The sequence below is a fragment of the Lepidochelys kempii genome, chromosome 16, assembly GCF_965140265.1.
Source record: "Lepidochelys kempii isolate rLepKem1 chromosome 16, rLepKem1.hap2, whole genome shotgun sequence".
NCBI classification, from domain to species: Eukaryota; Metazoa; Chordata; order Testudines; family Cheloniidae; genus Lepidochelys; species Lepidochelys kempii.
The window spans coordinates 8817829-8832776 of NC_133271.1; the positions used below are offsets into that span (position 1 = coordinate 8817829).

Below are 14948 nucleotides of genomic sequence, written 5' to 3' on the forward strand. Positions count from 1 at the left end.
GGAAACAAGACCTGCTACTGCACCTCCTGCTGGCTCCAATAGCCCCGTTACCGTCTTTCCCTACGCGGCTCCTTGTTCAGCACTTACAAGGAGTGCATCTTGCTTAGCCTCCTGGCAGCTACTGGGGCCGGACAAGGGGGATCTTGCTACTCTGTCCCTGCCATCTGCCTCCATTTTAGGGCAGCTAAAGCAGTGCAGACCATCCTAGCTGTGCTCACTACAAAGGGAATAAAACAGGCGTGTACGAGCATTGGCACAGATTACATAGAGCTCGCAATAGGCCAGCCTCAGCCGAACTGCGCACACTTTGTCTATGTGCCTCGAAAGGGTTTAGTTTAGATGCTATTCTCAACTTATGGCAGGAAGGCTGAGCAGCCTTCTGTTCCTCACGCAGTCCTCTGCTACTCAGCAGGCCAGGACAAACTCTGTACTGGGGAAAAGAAAACCTCCTCCCAGGCCCTGATCAGGCGGTGGGATCCAGTGGTCATCCAGAGACACTTGGTACGGGTAGCAGGTCGCCTATCCTCCGCTTTCTTCTCTGTGCTGGTGATCAGTCATCAGAAGCAGTGGAACCAGACAACTGGATCTTGCTTGTGATTGGGGGTTGAACCAGGGGGAGCTGTTACAGCTTGAGTGATAGGACTAACCCTCACAGGTAGGAGGTGGGTCAAGCATGGAGCAGGACAGGCATTCATTATACTAGGAAATGCACGGGGGAGAAAAGGCTGCGAAAAAAACTTCCCTGCCAAGGGCTTGCAATTGCCCATGTCCCAGAAGGATGAAATAAACTTCCTGGGGTTGCAGCATGTTGCGATTAACGGTTCAGCTGAATCTGAGTGTTTGGGATTCAGAAACCCAAATGAACTTGGCAAAAACGACTGGGAGCCGATTAATACCCTTTAAAGCCCTGTGACTTTTTCAAGTCAACAGTTTTCAAGTACATAAAAGGTTCTCACAAGGAGGAGGGAGAAAAATGGTTCTCCGTAACCTCTGAGGATAGGACAAGAAGCAATGGGCTTAAATTGCAGCAAGGGCAGTTTAGGTTGGACATTAGGAAAAACTTCCTAACTGTCAGGGTGGTTTCGCACTGGAATAAATTGCCCAGGGAGGTTGTGGAATCTCCAACATTGGGGATTTTTAAGAGCAGGTCGGACCAATACCTGTCAGGGATGGTCTAGATAATCCTTAGCCCTGCCCTGAGTGCAGGGGACTGGGCTAGATGGTCTCTCGAGTTCCCTTCCAGTTCTGTGATTCTACATCAGGATATTTTTAAGATAAACAACCACCAGCATGTCAGGTTTCTTCAAAACTCCAATCTCCTTGCCCTTCAGTTTTTCTCTCTTTCCCCCCCACCCCGCACCTTTCCTCACCTTGTCTGGCATTTTGCCCTGCTGGCCCATCCCATGTAATGCCTGGATTGTAAACTCCCTGCGGGAGGGACGGTTTTCTTCATCTGTGTGCATGCAACATGGCACAATGGAGCTCTGAGCCACGGCTGGGGTTTGCAGGTGCTACCATAATGAACATGTAGCCCTGATGTCATACAATTATACCTGATCTTATATCGCACTTTTCAACAGTAGATCTCAAAGTGGCCTACGAAGGAGTGCGTTTTACAGATGGGGAAACTGAGGCACAGGGAGGCAAAGTGATTTTCTCAAGGTCACCAGCAGGCTAGTGGCAGAGCCAGGGATAGAACCCGAGTGTCTGAAGACCCAGACCGGTGCTCTATCTGCTGAACCACACTGCCTGTGTATGTGAATGTGCAAGTGTATTTTCTGGAACCAGCTCAGTGTGTGCTGTATTCACATGGAGAGTAGCACCACAGACCTCAAGCGCCTCTGTTGGTCCTTAGTTGCTTCCTCTGCCAGTTTAATCATCCTTGGGCTGACACCAGGTTTTATCCACAGTAGAGGGGTGCTGGAGCTGCGTCCATGACTGTGTTTTCAAACAACCACGTGACCCTGTTATGCCGGTATCAGCACGCTGCAATGGATGTCTCTTGTGTCAAGAGGAGTGCTCTGGTTCCAGCATGCATCAGTTCATTTGAGAATCTTCTTATCTGCCTCAGCTTCCAGCTTGTACTAGTACTGATCCCCCCCTCAACTCCATTCCCTCCCCCCTCCCATCCCCAGTAGGCAGCAGGCTTCTCCATCACTGCCCTGTAATGATCCGTGTCCCCCAAACAGCCTAAGAACATGCATCATCCAATCAGCCAGGTTTCCAAGGCTGGGCTAACCTTTTGCGCTCCCACCCACACTGGGGCAGTGCTGTTGGCGGTGAAATATTATATAAGGGTCTTCTGTGAGTTTTCCCATCACCCGCAGCCGGATGCAGTTAGCTTCTGTCTGTTTTCCTCATTGTTTCTAGCTAACTGGACCGCAACAGGGTGAAATTGTGTGTGGTCTGTTCAAACAAACTGCTTCGCGACTTCACAAGAGTCCTTCTCCTTCTTTTTGGATTTATTCCCAGGATCCCCATGGTGGCTGTGCTCTCCCCTCACCCCCTCCCACCTCCCATCTCAAAAATATGGTGATTCCTGCATCGTTCTTGCTCATCCAAATGGAACGTGGGTTCCCATGGAGACATTTGGTTTCAGTGTAATAAAGCTGTTCTCTGCTGGACATAGTCAAATATATTAAATTAGCTCTTCCTCGGTTTCATGGGTGGTGATTGACACTCCCCAAATTCTAATTACCCTGCTAACGGCTGATTAATGAATTGTAAAGTCAAATGTAATCGGATAATGTGGGTTTTAAATAACAATTGATTAAACATTGAAAATGTGATTAGATCAATAAGTCTCTCCATCACTGCTGTTCATCCTCATTGGATGGAGCCGTGGAGCAGTTGTCCAGCTGCTTTAACCTAGGTAATGGTCATCTTCTATCTCCGTTAAATGCTCTGCTTTATTTGCAGGGCTGCCTAATACCTGCAGAAGAGCCTAGCTGCCTTGCTGGTTGTGCTCACAGATGCCCTCTAGTGGACATTTACTTGGATACTTGCATCCGATGAAGTGAGCTGTAGCTCACAAAAGCTTATGCTCAAATAAATTTCAGAGTAGCAGCCATGTTAGTCTGTATCCGCAAAAAGAAAAGGAGGAATTGTGGCACCTTAGTCTCTAAGGTGCCTCAAATAAATTGGTTAGTCTCTAAGGTGCCACGAGTACTCCTGTTCTTTTTGCGGATACAGACTAACACGGCTGCTACTCTGATACTTGGATACTGAAAGTCTCCAGGCCAGACGTAGAGAATTAAGACAATATAGGGACAATCTTCCTCTTGTTGTTTTTCCAGTACAGGATTAATTAGTGCAGCAGTTCTCAACCAGGGGCCCGAGGCCCCCTCGGTGGGGGGGGCATGAGCAGGTTTCAGGGGGTCTGCCAAGTAGGGCCAACATTAGACTCATGGGGGCCCAGCGCAGAAACCTGAAGCCCCGCCACCCAGGGCTGAAGATGAAGCCGGATAACTTAGCTTTGTGGGGCCCAATGTGGCGTGGGGTCCCGGGCAGTTGCTCTGCTTTCTACCCCCTAATGCCGGCCCTGGCTTTTATACACCGAAAAACAGCTCTTGTGGCACAGATGGGCCCTGGAGTGTTTATAGCATGGTTGGGGGGGCTCAGAACGAAAAACGTTGAGAACAGCTGAATTAGTGGAAATCTTTCTGCTTAGCATACCTTCCCCCCCCCCCAAAAAAAAAAAAAAAAAAACCACACAGGAGGCTAGTGTGGAAACTGCACAGATCCTTTAAAAAAAATTAAATCTGGCAGCCACATCTCATTCAGTTTCAATCCCCCTTTAATATCCTGCCAGCTAATGCTTTAAATAATCAGTTTTGTTTCCCCAAGTCTAGCTGGCACCCTGTGCAGGTTTGCCCAGGGCTGAGACTCTCACAGCCAACTTCTCCAGGGCTGAGTGGATAGTGCACTGGATCAGAACTTGGGAGATCTGAATTTGGTCACCCTGCTGGGCGACCCAGGGTGAGTCACTTCCCTCTCTGTGCCTTCGTTTCCCCATCTGTAAAATGGGGACAGTAATACTGACTTCCTTTGTAAAGTTCTTTGAGATCTCTTGTTGAAAAGTGTTAGGTAAGAGCTAGGGATTATCATCACCACACAGATGCTGGGGGTTAGCAGAACAGCTGTGCGGCACAGGTGGAAAGCTGCGGGGGGGGGGGGGGCGAGGTTGCAGTGGAGTATGGGGTCATTTCCCCTCTGGATGCTCTACCAGGAGTTAGAAGAGCAGGTTTATAGTCCTGACTCCATCGCTGACTTGCTTGAGCAAAGCTCTTCTCACAGCTCAGTTTCCCCATCTTTAAAATGAGGGGATGGTTGTTAATAATTTATGATGTGTATTTCCGTAGCCTCTAAAAGCCCCAGCTAGAGGCCAGGACTGCATTGTGCTAGGCGCTGTAAAAACAGAGAGCCAGAAGACTAGCCCTAATGATACTTACCCTCTTGTGTAAAATGCTTTGACGTCAATGGATGTAAAGAGCTAATTCGGGGCACGAAACAAGGTTTAGAGTTTTATAACCATGAGCATCTCCTTTTATTTTACTGCTGGAATAAAAGCTTTTATGGCGTCTATTTCTGGCCCCCCCCCCCCCTTCTTAAACGTGATCGCCTCTCGGAGATGAGCTGTGGAATACCGGGTCACTCGGAAACAGGCAAAAAGCTTTTAACGTGCCTTCATGCTGCCAGTATCTCCGAGCACGAATCCGCTGAGTCTGTAAACTTTCCCTGCTAAGTCATTCACGTTTGTTTTCATAAACACACGTAATTCCTCCTGGTAAATTCTTAATGCCACCCGCCTCCACTGGAGGTGGAAATAGGCTCCAAGCTGCTCTCAAGAGCGGGTGTTAATGGGAAGCCAGAGAAATTAATTTAAATTGCCAACATTTCAACCAGCATTTCATGGCTGTTCATTTTTGTTTTCTAAGAGTAGCAGCATTTGCAGAAATCCAGCCCCTGCTCTGTGACAAATGCTGGGTGAAAAATCTGTTGATGGAATGTGTGTTTGTGACTGATTTATTGCTCCCTCCTACCACATCCTTCTATTTCTGCGAAAACAGAGAGCACTAGCCCCAATGCCTGGCCTTTCTGTTGCATGTTGCACTGATTTCTGCATCAGTTCTCTGTAGTCTGTGGATTGCTAGTGATCCAGGCCTGGTCATATGGTGTGAGCTTTCTTCCTCCTTTTCCACCTGCTAAATCGTATCAGAAGAATCTAAAATGCATCTCGCTTCATTTCTTACTCTTCTGTGTCAGCTGTCGCTATAGCTGGCCCAGGGATCATACAGGATCTTGAATTGGGAGGGCAGGCATCTCTGGGAAAATCTCTCTCAAGATGCGATCCGTGTTATGGAGACATGGGAGAATCCCTGTGACAGGCAGGGTAGCAATGCTGGTAGCTGTCATAGATAGTCTGTCTTGCTTGCTGGTTGTCCTTGGATATAAATCCATTGTAAGTAATGCCCTCTAACCCAACATGAACGTCAGGTCTACACTACAGACTTGTATCGCTATAACAACATTGCTGAAGGATGTGAAAAATCTACACCCCTCAGTGACATAGTTATACTAACCTAACTCCTGGTGTAGACAGCGTTGTGTCGGCGGGAGAGCTACATAGCTGCTGTCTCTCGCCGAGTGTCTCCCGTCCATGTCGGAGCAGCTTCACTTAAGCACTTCGGCGGCGCAGCTGCGATGGCGCAGAGTGTGAGCAGGTCTGCGCTTAAAACTATCTGGTGGAAGAATGAATTGTCAGCGGCAGGATGGCACCGTCGCAGTTTCACAGCAGATGACTGCGGCTTATAAAACTTTATCAAAATGGGGCTGCACAGGGAGTTGGCTCCAGGATGCTACAGTGATCAGGAGCTTTTATGTCCCACCTACCCATTAAGGTGTTTATAACACTGCCCACCTTGTTTGGCCTAGGACACTGGGCCTAACCGCCTGCCTCCAGCCAGCACTGCTGCAGCATCTCTAAGGGCCACAAAAAGAACAGGAGTACTTGTGGCACCTTAGAGGCTAACCAATTTATTTGAGCATGAGCTTTCGTGAGCTACATACTTTCCACAGTATGCATCCGATGAAGTGAGCTGTAGCTCACGAAAGCTCATGCTCAAATAAATTGGTTAGTCTCTAAGGTGCCACAAGTCCTCCTTTTCTTTTTGCGAATACAGACTAACACGGCTGCTACTCTGAAATCTAAGGGCCACAGACATTCAAAACCTGACTCTCCTGCACAGTGTCAGCAATGTGTCCCCGAACACCTGGCTGTGGGTGCTTGTTCACTCTGAATGGTGTCTCCCGAATCGCCAACACCTCTCCCAGCTTCTGTCCCTGAACCAGCCAGGTGCTACCCTGCTTGGCCTCTGAGCCAGATCGGAGATCCCAGCTCAAGGTGAAACAATTGCAGGCTCCGTTCTCCTTCCAAGCTACCTGTCGGCTGAGTGCTCCTGCATAGGCCAGGTTTGAAGCAGGGCACTTTTCCCTCTTGATTGGCTCATTCAGAGGGATGCTGGGATGTGATTCCAGGAAGGGAAGATTAGGACAGGGTTTTTGGATTTACCATGCAAAGGACCCCACCATCTGGTTAATAGGGGATGGTTGGCCTGCGGTTGTCGTAGCCGTGTCGGTCCCAGGATATTAGAGACACAAGGCGAGTGAGGGAATATCTTTCATTGGACCAACTTCTGTTGGTGAGAGAGATGACCTTTCCCAGACCTGAAGATGAGCTCTGTGTAAGCTCGAAAGCTCATCTCTCTCACCAACAGAAGTTGGTCCAATAAAAGATATGACCTCACCCACCTTGTTTCTCTAATTTTTGCTTCAGCAAGGCACTGCACACTCAAAGCCCTTCTGGTCCAGAAACTCGACGCCTGGATTCTTTCCTCGCTACCTCAGGCCCTTTTGAATCTACAACTCCTCCCTTTGCACTCAGTTTGTATCCGCACACACTGCTGACTGTGGTAGCTAATCGTACTTTGCCTCGGCCCAGGTCCTAGGCTGGCACGTGGTGGTTTTCATATGACAGGCTCCGGATGCCATTGTTTTGCATGAGGACAGGACCCTCTAGGGAAGTGGCCCCCTCCCCAGCTCTCACGTGGGCCTAGACCAGCATCTGTGGCAGAGCACCCTGGGCAGATACTCTGCGTTCATGGCCTCTGGCATTCTCCCCCTGCTGAGACACTATGGGATGAACTGCCCTGCTCGTCCCATGATGCATTGATACAAGCTTGATTAGTCAGTGGGGTCAGTGCGGACGCACAATGCAGTTGACACGTGGTCGTGTGGTGAAAGAAAGCTGCAGCGTGGACACCGGATCAGAGGAGAGTGTTGGCAAGTGGCCTTCCAAGCTGAGCTGTAGCATAGACGGGGCCAGCAAAAACTGTCCCCATCCTTGTTAGAACCATCCCTAGACGCGTCTTTCTGTCTGTGCTTGAGGATGACGGATGCCTTGATGAAGCCGCAGGTGGTGTAGCCCTCTGAAAGGGAAGGTTGACGAGAGCTGGTTGCATTGGGGACAATTAAATCAGCTTTCTGTGTGAGTAATGAAATGACCCGAAGGGTGCCAAACAGCTTGGCTTAGCGTGTGTGAGCATTCAGACATCTGTGCAGAGGGGCTGGGCTGGGAATCCCCTTGCACTTTTGAAACTGTTGCTGGTTGTTGGCTGCCTGCAAAACTCTTCGCTGTGCCTCTGTGGCTGTGATCTGAGACCTTGTCGCCAAGGAAAAAGGCCTAGACTGCACAACAGGACGCTTTCATCTCCTTTTCTGACTGCTAGTCCCTCTCGGGCTGTTCCTGGGAGGAGGGAACAGTGCTCCAGAGGACAGGTCTGGTTGGGAAGCAGGGGTGTTGCAAGGACAGCTAATTGGAGAATGGGCTCTATCCCATGGAAAACTTAGACTGCCTGGCAAACAATCCAAAACTGAACACTTCTATTCAGGGCAGTGCTTCATGGGAGTCACTGTTCAGGTGCCTCTTGCTCCATTCCACTTCTATGGGCCAGGCTCCCTAGCTGGACTACATCGTCCATGATGCGCCATGGCCTCCCTTCTCCTTGAGCTTGTGCAGTGCATCATGGGAAGTGTAGTCCAGTTAAGAAGCTCGGCCCATAGGAGACTTGAGGCATGAGGCACCTGAACTACGACTCCCATGAAACACTGCAGCAGACTCTCTCAATAGAAATATTTTTGATTTTTTTAACACTTTTATTTTGTTCCTGGGTGTTTAAACTCTTTGCTTTCCACGAAAGTTTGGTTTTTCAGCAGACACTTTTGCAGAATACGTTGTCGAAAGAAGCGAGTTTTTCCATCCCCCAAAACAGAAAAAAAGAGGTTTCAACCAGCCCATGTTTCCAGCTCTTAATCTCTCTCTCTCATATCCTGCCTGGAGTATCCAGTGAGTTGATTTTAGACCATAGTAAAAGAGCCCTATTCCCTTCCACGCTAAACCACTGTCTCATCCTTAATAGGAATTTCTTTTTGCGGATACAGACTAACACGGCTGCTACTCTGAAACCTGTCTTTAATAGACATTGTGTGACGCAGACTGTTTCTCTGGATCCCTTTCCGTGTTTTATACAGCTGCGTGGGAGTCTGACTCAGAAGAAGCTGCGCTGTTTACGGTACTGATGTTTGTCTGCGTGTAGATTAAGTTTTTAAATACGGTATTCCCCTGTTGCTTCCTGCCCTTTATTTTAAGCCTGTTGTTGCTTTCTTTCTTTTAATAAGCAAATTATAAGGCTCCGGAAGCAGTGGTGACTTCGTTTTCACCCTCCTAATGCTCTTAAACTCTTTGCATTAAGTGCTTCAGCCTTTCCCTAGCTGCAGCGTGCCGAATAATATTATGAGCAAATCACATCAGATTACTTCTGCAGGATCTATGTGGGGCTCTGGCAGAGTCTAGCTTTGTGTCTAATGGGACCTAATTGGAAGACATTGAGAAAACGCTGCCTGCAAAGTAAACGGTTCCAAGAAATGTGGCCCTGTTTTGTCTCTGAGCAAGGCCCAGACTTCATTGCTTATTGGCACCCCCTGCTGGCTGCCTCAGACGGATGGCAATTGACTCAGAGTTGCAAGCACTTCCTCTTCCTTTGTGTCAGGCTGGATGTTCTACTGGGATCAGGGGAGTGCTGGAAATTGATGACCCAAAGAACAAAATTGATGACCCAAAGAACAAGAACCTGATGCCTCATCGGTATGAGTCAAAGCTGCTGGCTCATTGCCCCCGGGAGCTGTCTGGTCACACTGTGATTCAGAGACCTTCAGTCTCAAGTGAGGAAAAACTCAAAGTGAAGTACAAATATTCCAAGCAAGAATAGTTCTCCGACACATGTCAGCACAGAACTTGTACAGCTGTTACTGGGCCAGGGGCTGAGGTGGGGCTGTACCCTACAGTCATTGATAAAACAGACCAGAGTTCCTATCTGTGTGCCTTTCAGATGCACCCTTCACTGTAGTTTATAATGCTCCACACACATAATTAAGCCGTTTCTAATTAATATACACAGTGAAGCTCTGGTTATAGCTCTTGTTGTAAAATGGATCGCTTGTGGTATTGTCTTCCAGGAGACACTGGACTGCTGCTCCACTATGGGTTGTGGGGTTCCTGGGACTGTGTGATCGAAACCAGACAAGAATTGGGGTCCTCCTTGTTTCTGGTGGCATGGAGTTCCATGGGCTGGGGACCACCCTGAGAACCCCCTGCCGCAGGAATCTCACCTCTGGGACTTGTAACCTGGAATTCAGCGTCACAAAGCGCATGTCGTGGTGCCCCATAAAGGAATGAGTGAGAGCATGGCAATGAACTGCTGATGCAGCAGCCGTTCTGAACTTACAAAAGCTCTCCAAAAGCTGTGTTCACAAATTCTGCTAGGCTAGGTGTAGGCAAACTGAGGAGCGAGCCAGAAAAAATATTTGAAAGGCTTGTCCATGTGTGGAAGAGAACCACTGTCTAAGGCTGGCTGTGTTCTCTCGTGAACACACTAGGTTTCAGGGGTTGAGGTGCTGCTTTGTGGAGGCTCATTCCAGGGGTGAAAGGATTTCCCCAGTGTGATTGAAGGGTTAGTGCCTCCTGGCAGTACCTGAACTTCTGAAAGCCCTTTCTCACACCAGCATAAACCGGGAGGAGCTGGGCTGAAGCCTGGTCTCGTATCCTGGGCTGGAAGGGCTATTGATGCAGCTTGGAGGTGGTTTAGCTATCCCAATAGAAAGGACCTTTATCCCAGGATACCTGTGTCCACACTAGGAGGGGTTGTACCATGTTCGCTATACCAGAATAGTTAAAGCAGGAGGCTTTGTGTGTATAGGCAAGTCCTTGTCAATGGGAATTAGGCATCTAAGTGTCTGTCACTTTGGAAATGGAACTTAGACACTTATATCACTTAGGCGCTTCTGAAAATTTTCCTCTAGGCCTCTGAGGGATGGAGACCCCACCCAAGATCTAAGTACAGGTAAGAACCTGAGTAGCTAAGGGCTGGCCTCCAAGGGGAAAGAGCCTGGAATAGCTCCCTGTGTGAACAGTCCTAGTCCACATTAAGAGGGTCTTTGTGCGATTTAGCTTAATCCTCTTTGGATTTTCACACCCTGCTTTAGTTTACAGTAACTAGCATGTCCAGACGAGCCCTTAGGTGTATTTTTCCATACTTAGGCCTTGCCTACATAGGAAAGAGTTTTTTGGTATAATCGGAGATGTGAATTTAAACCGATCTAGTTACCCAGGTTTCACGCTTGTGTGGACACACTGTTCTAGGCTAAAAGGGACTTGTACCAGTTTAGCTCATGTTGCTCAGGGAGGGGTTTAAGCAAAACCAAAAAGGCCTCTCGTACCCCAGAATAAGCATGTCCACACTGGGGCTTCGCAGTCCAACACCACCTGTGTGACTGGTCGCGCATTCTCCACCTTTCTGCCACCTTTTCCGTTTTTCTTTCTAATCCTCTCCCTAATGTTTTCATTTGACTCCCCGCCCCTTTGCTCCTGATTTGCTCATGGGCCACAAATCCAATGACCTTGGAATTACCAGGGCGGATCACACCCAAGGTCCCTTGAGCCCTGTATCCTGTCTCTGACAGCGGCTGGCACCGGGTGCTCCAGCGGGAGGCGCAAAAGTGAAATCCTGGACATGGAGGTCGTTTGTCTCTGAGTTCATCACCGTTTTGTGCCCTGAAGGTTTATGTCCCTTGTGTCTGATGTCCCTGGAAGTTCAGGTTGAATGTTCAGCGCATGCCGCTCAAGCGGATTCTCTGCAAAGCCAACAAGCGTGTCCAGTGCTGCTCTGTATATCACATAGGAGCTGGCCCGTCCTACACAGGAGGAGAGAGGCGCTGGGGTGGCTTTCAGTGCTGACTGTCTGATCCTCTCCAGGTCTCATGGAGGGGCCCAGCACTGAGGGGAGGAGATAGGGCAGATGCTGAAAGCAGAGATTCCTCATCTAATTGCAGGATAAATGGAAAACAGCACCAGTTTGGGCCTGTCAAACTGCCCTGAGCTGCAAAGTTACAGGAGCGAATTTAAATAGCTGAGGGTGAGGAGTGGCATCATCCGGGAGAATATCAAGGTACTGCTGGAGCCAGGGGTTAGGGCACTAGCCCAGGATTCAAGAGACGAGATCCAATTCCCTGCTCTGCCACAGGCATCCTGGGTGGCCTTGGGCAAGTCCCTTAGTTCCTCTGTGCCTCAGTTTCCCATCTGTACTATGGGGATAACAGCCCTGCTCTGGCACACGAGGGGTGAAAGGCTGAATGCATGAGTGTGAGGTGCTTAGACACTGTGGGATGGGAGGAGTAGGAGAGACAGGAAACCTGCTTCTTGGGTCAGTGAATTTAATGTCTCCCACAGCAGAGGAGGCTGGTGGTTAAATCTTCATGTGACCCCTCTGCCCACAATCTCATACGAAATAAGTCCATCAAGCGGCCAGGGGGCAAAAGAATCCTCAACACTGCCCCAAATACGGACGCTGACTCTGTGCATAGGGGTGCGATTGCAGTGGAATGGGGAGTGGGGGGTCTGACCCGTGCTCCAGGCCCGCTTCCTTAGTGCCAGGCCGAGCCCTGTTCATGGTAGCAGAGCTGCTCCGTGTCTGGGCTCTGTAACGATGGCCCCCAAGCTCAGGGAGGAGTGCTGGTCCTTTGGCACTTTGCCCTAGGACCGCTCCCTGTGTCCCCTTGCAGAATGCACGGTGGGGTCTCTCTGCGCGCTGGCTCAATTACACCCTTTGGCCTTCGTGGACCATGAGAACAAGAGCTGAATGTCAAGGGAAATGATAACCATAGCCCCTGCCGCCTGTCACAGCAGCAGTCGCCCGAGCACGGGCGGGATGGGGCAATTCTCCATGCTGTAGGTAAGTGTGTCGAGAAGAAATGAAATGGGGGCAGGGGAGGGACGTCCCTGTGGTGGCGACTGGCTGGCTGAGGGAGTTGGTAATGGAATTACTAGGTTGTCAGCTTTTTGGGGCACCGCCTGTCTGTGTTTGTACAGCACCCGCACAGTGGGGCTGTGGTCTGGTTGGGGCTGCTAGGCACGACTGCCATACGCTTGTCCAGTAGTGACCAATGGGCCAGTAGTTGCCAGAGGCTCTGTCGGGGGTGCTGATAGCCCCTGACGTGCAGTGAGCAGCTGGCTGGCTGATTGCCAGTGGATGCGTGTCTCCATGGCACAGACCATCAGCACAGCCCACCCAAGTGGTTTAGGAAGTGCCCCTCACAGGCCAGGAACCTGGAGTCAACCCTAGCGGAGGCTCCATCCCGGTCACGGGGCAGGGGCACAGGATGGGAAGGTGAGTGAGTGGCACCTGGTATAAAGTGAATTCAATCCCCAGAGAGGCCTCGGCCCAGGCTGTCCTTGCCTGGCACCAAGGGCACTGGTGGGGAGGGAGTGTGTGAAGAGGGTTTTCTCTACCTCCCTCCTCTGCTGGCTAGAAACTGAAACCAGACCTCTGATGGGAAAGCGCCCCTGGGACAGCAGCTGCTGTTTGTTCACAGCCTTTGTTCTGTTGACTTTGTGTTGTTTGTGACTAAGGGACACGCCACGGTGCCCAGCTGGTACAGAGAGCCCAGAGAGCAGGGACAGGCACTGTGCAGCAGCTGAGCAGCCAGGGCAGTCTGATTCCCCCAGCTTGGACAATCCGGGGACATGTCCTCCCCTATCCCCAGCCACGAACTGGCTGCATCATCACCCACATCCCTCCACCCTGCTTCCCTTAGTGATGCTGGGACCCATCCATCGCTCTGGGAGCCTTTGTCATGTGCCATGGGCTGGAGGACTGCAGTGCTAGCCATTGACTCTGTGAGCATGAGAGGGGAGCCTGTTACCTGCACAAAATTTTATATTACTCGCACACTCTAGGGACACCCACCCTTACCCCATTCCTAGGGCTCAAGCGTAACCGTACACTCTAGGGCACCCATCCTTACGCTGTTCCTAGGCTTCAGGCATAACCCTGTTAATTTAGGCACCCACTCTTACCCTTCTGTGGGCTCAGGGTGTAACCTTACACTCTGCAGGTTTGGAGGGTCTTTTACCAGTGAAAAGAGCCTTACACAGTAATATCCTACTTAACCTCTATTTATTAACAGTCACCAAAACAGAATGCACACGCTAAGCATACAATGCTCACCACTCCCAATAAGGCAGATGAATTTTTCTTGATGACCAGTCAGGATCAGGTATTCTGGGGGACTCCAGCTTCTGCACAGTGTGGATGGTGGGGTGTTGAGGTCTGGGAGTTCTGATCTTGGGGCTGTGTCCTGGAGTTGGTTCTCAAGAACTTCCTTTTGGACCCCAGTTTATGTAGTGGAACGTGAGTCCTGCTTAGCTGTGCCTTAACCAGCCATTTTACTAAATCACTAAATAATTTTCTAACCAATCCTAACATATTGTGAAACCATTTTTTTAACCAATCATATCCCACCATCTTAACTGATTTACACCTAACAAAATTAGTTAAGCAACAAACAGAAACAATCAAAGAACCAGACAGGGACCAGACAGATAAACGATAGAGAAATGGGGATCCTGAAGACAAAACAATAGAAGGAGAGATTTTACAGTCACAACTGTTGATAAGTGATTTCTTGCCAGACAGAACGCCAGCAAACCAAGTTTTCTTTAAAGAAACAGCTCTTAATATGGTTATCTGGTGCTGTCAGGAGTGAGCCTCCTTAACAGCCCGATAGGACATTGATTTAATGTAATTTAGAGGGAACCTGAGGATGTGACCTTCTGCTTCTTAGCTCATGGCTGCTGCTGTCCTAATATGGCCACAGACAAAGGCCTCAGACCTTACAATATGGCTACAGGAAAAGGCCTTATCCTTCCATGCCCGTGTGCCACTGAGCAGCCCCCAAGCACTCCCTTTCCATTTCCCCCTGTTGCAGCAGCCTGCTCACCCGGAGCAGCTCTGCTGCTAATGGGGCAGGGTCCCTGCTGTGTGCGCTTTGTTCAAGGTGCCTCGCCCACCCCACCCAGGAGGCGTGTCTCCGGGTGTCAGTCTCCTGCGCTAGTCCCCACAGGGGAGCAGGGAAAGCACAGCCTGGAAGAATGGCCTGTCTTCGTCCCACCCATAAATTACATGGGAAATCAGTCGGTGACCGTGGGGCAGGGAGAACTGGCTCTTCAGGAGGTCCGAGAGGAAGCAGTGCAGCAGCCTGAGTTTATAGGAAATAAAAACAACCTGAGTCCGCTGTTCAGGTCTGGTGCTAGAACGCCACACCCGGGTGGTGGTGACTGCACAATGCAGGACTGTTGATCTGTGTGCCCAGCCCTGGCATCCAAAAGCAGGTTGGTGGCGGGAGCGTCTCTACGGCAGCCCTGCTCCTCACTTCACACTGTCCATGGGGTTCACCCCTGTGCTTTTGGTTCCAGTTCAGGCGGGTGGGCCCCTCTGAGCGGAGCTGGTCAGCAAATGGCATTTCCATCCCATGGGGGCTCAGACACTTCAGAATTC

General features: G+C 50.0%; 1 protein-coding gene across 1 annotated transcript in view; it reads left to right on the plus strand.

Annotated features, from left to right (window-relative positions):
• NPDC1 (neural proliferation, differentiation and control 1) overlaps positions 1-14948 on the plus strand; it is a 124756-nt gene that overhangs the window by 57021 nt on the left and 52787 nt on the right. The window lies entirely within an intron of this gene.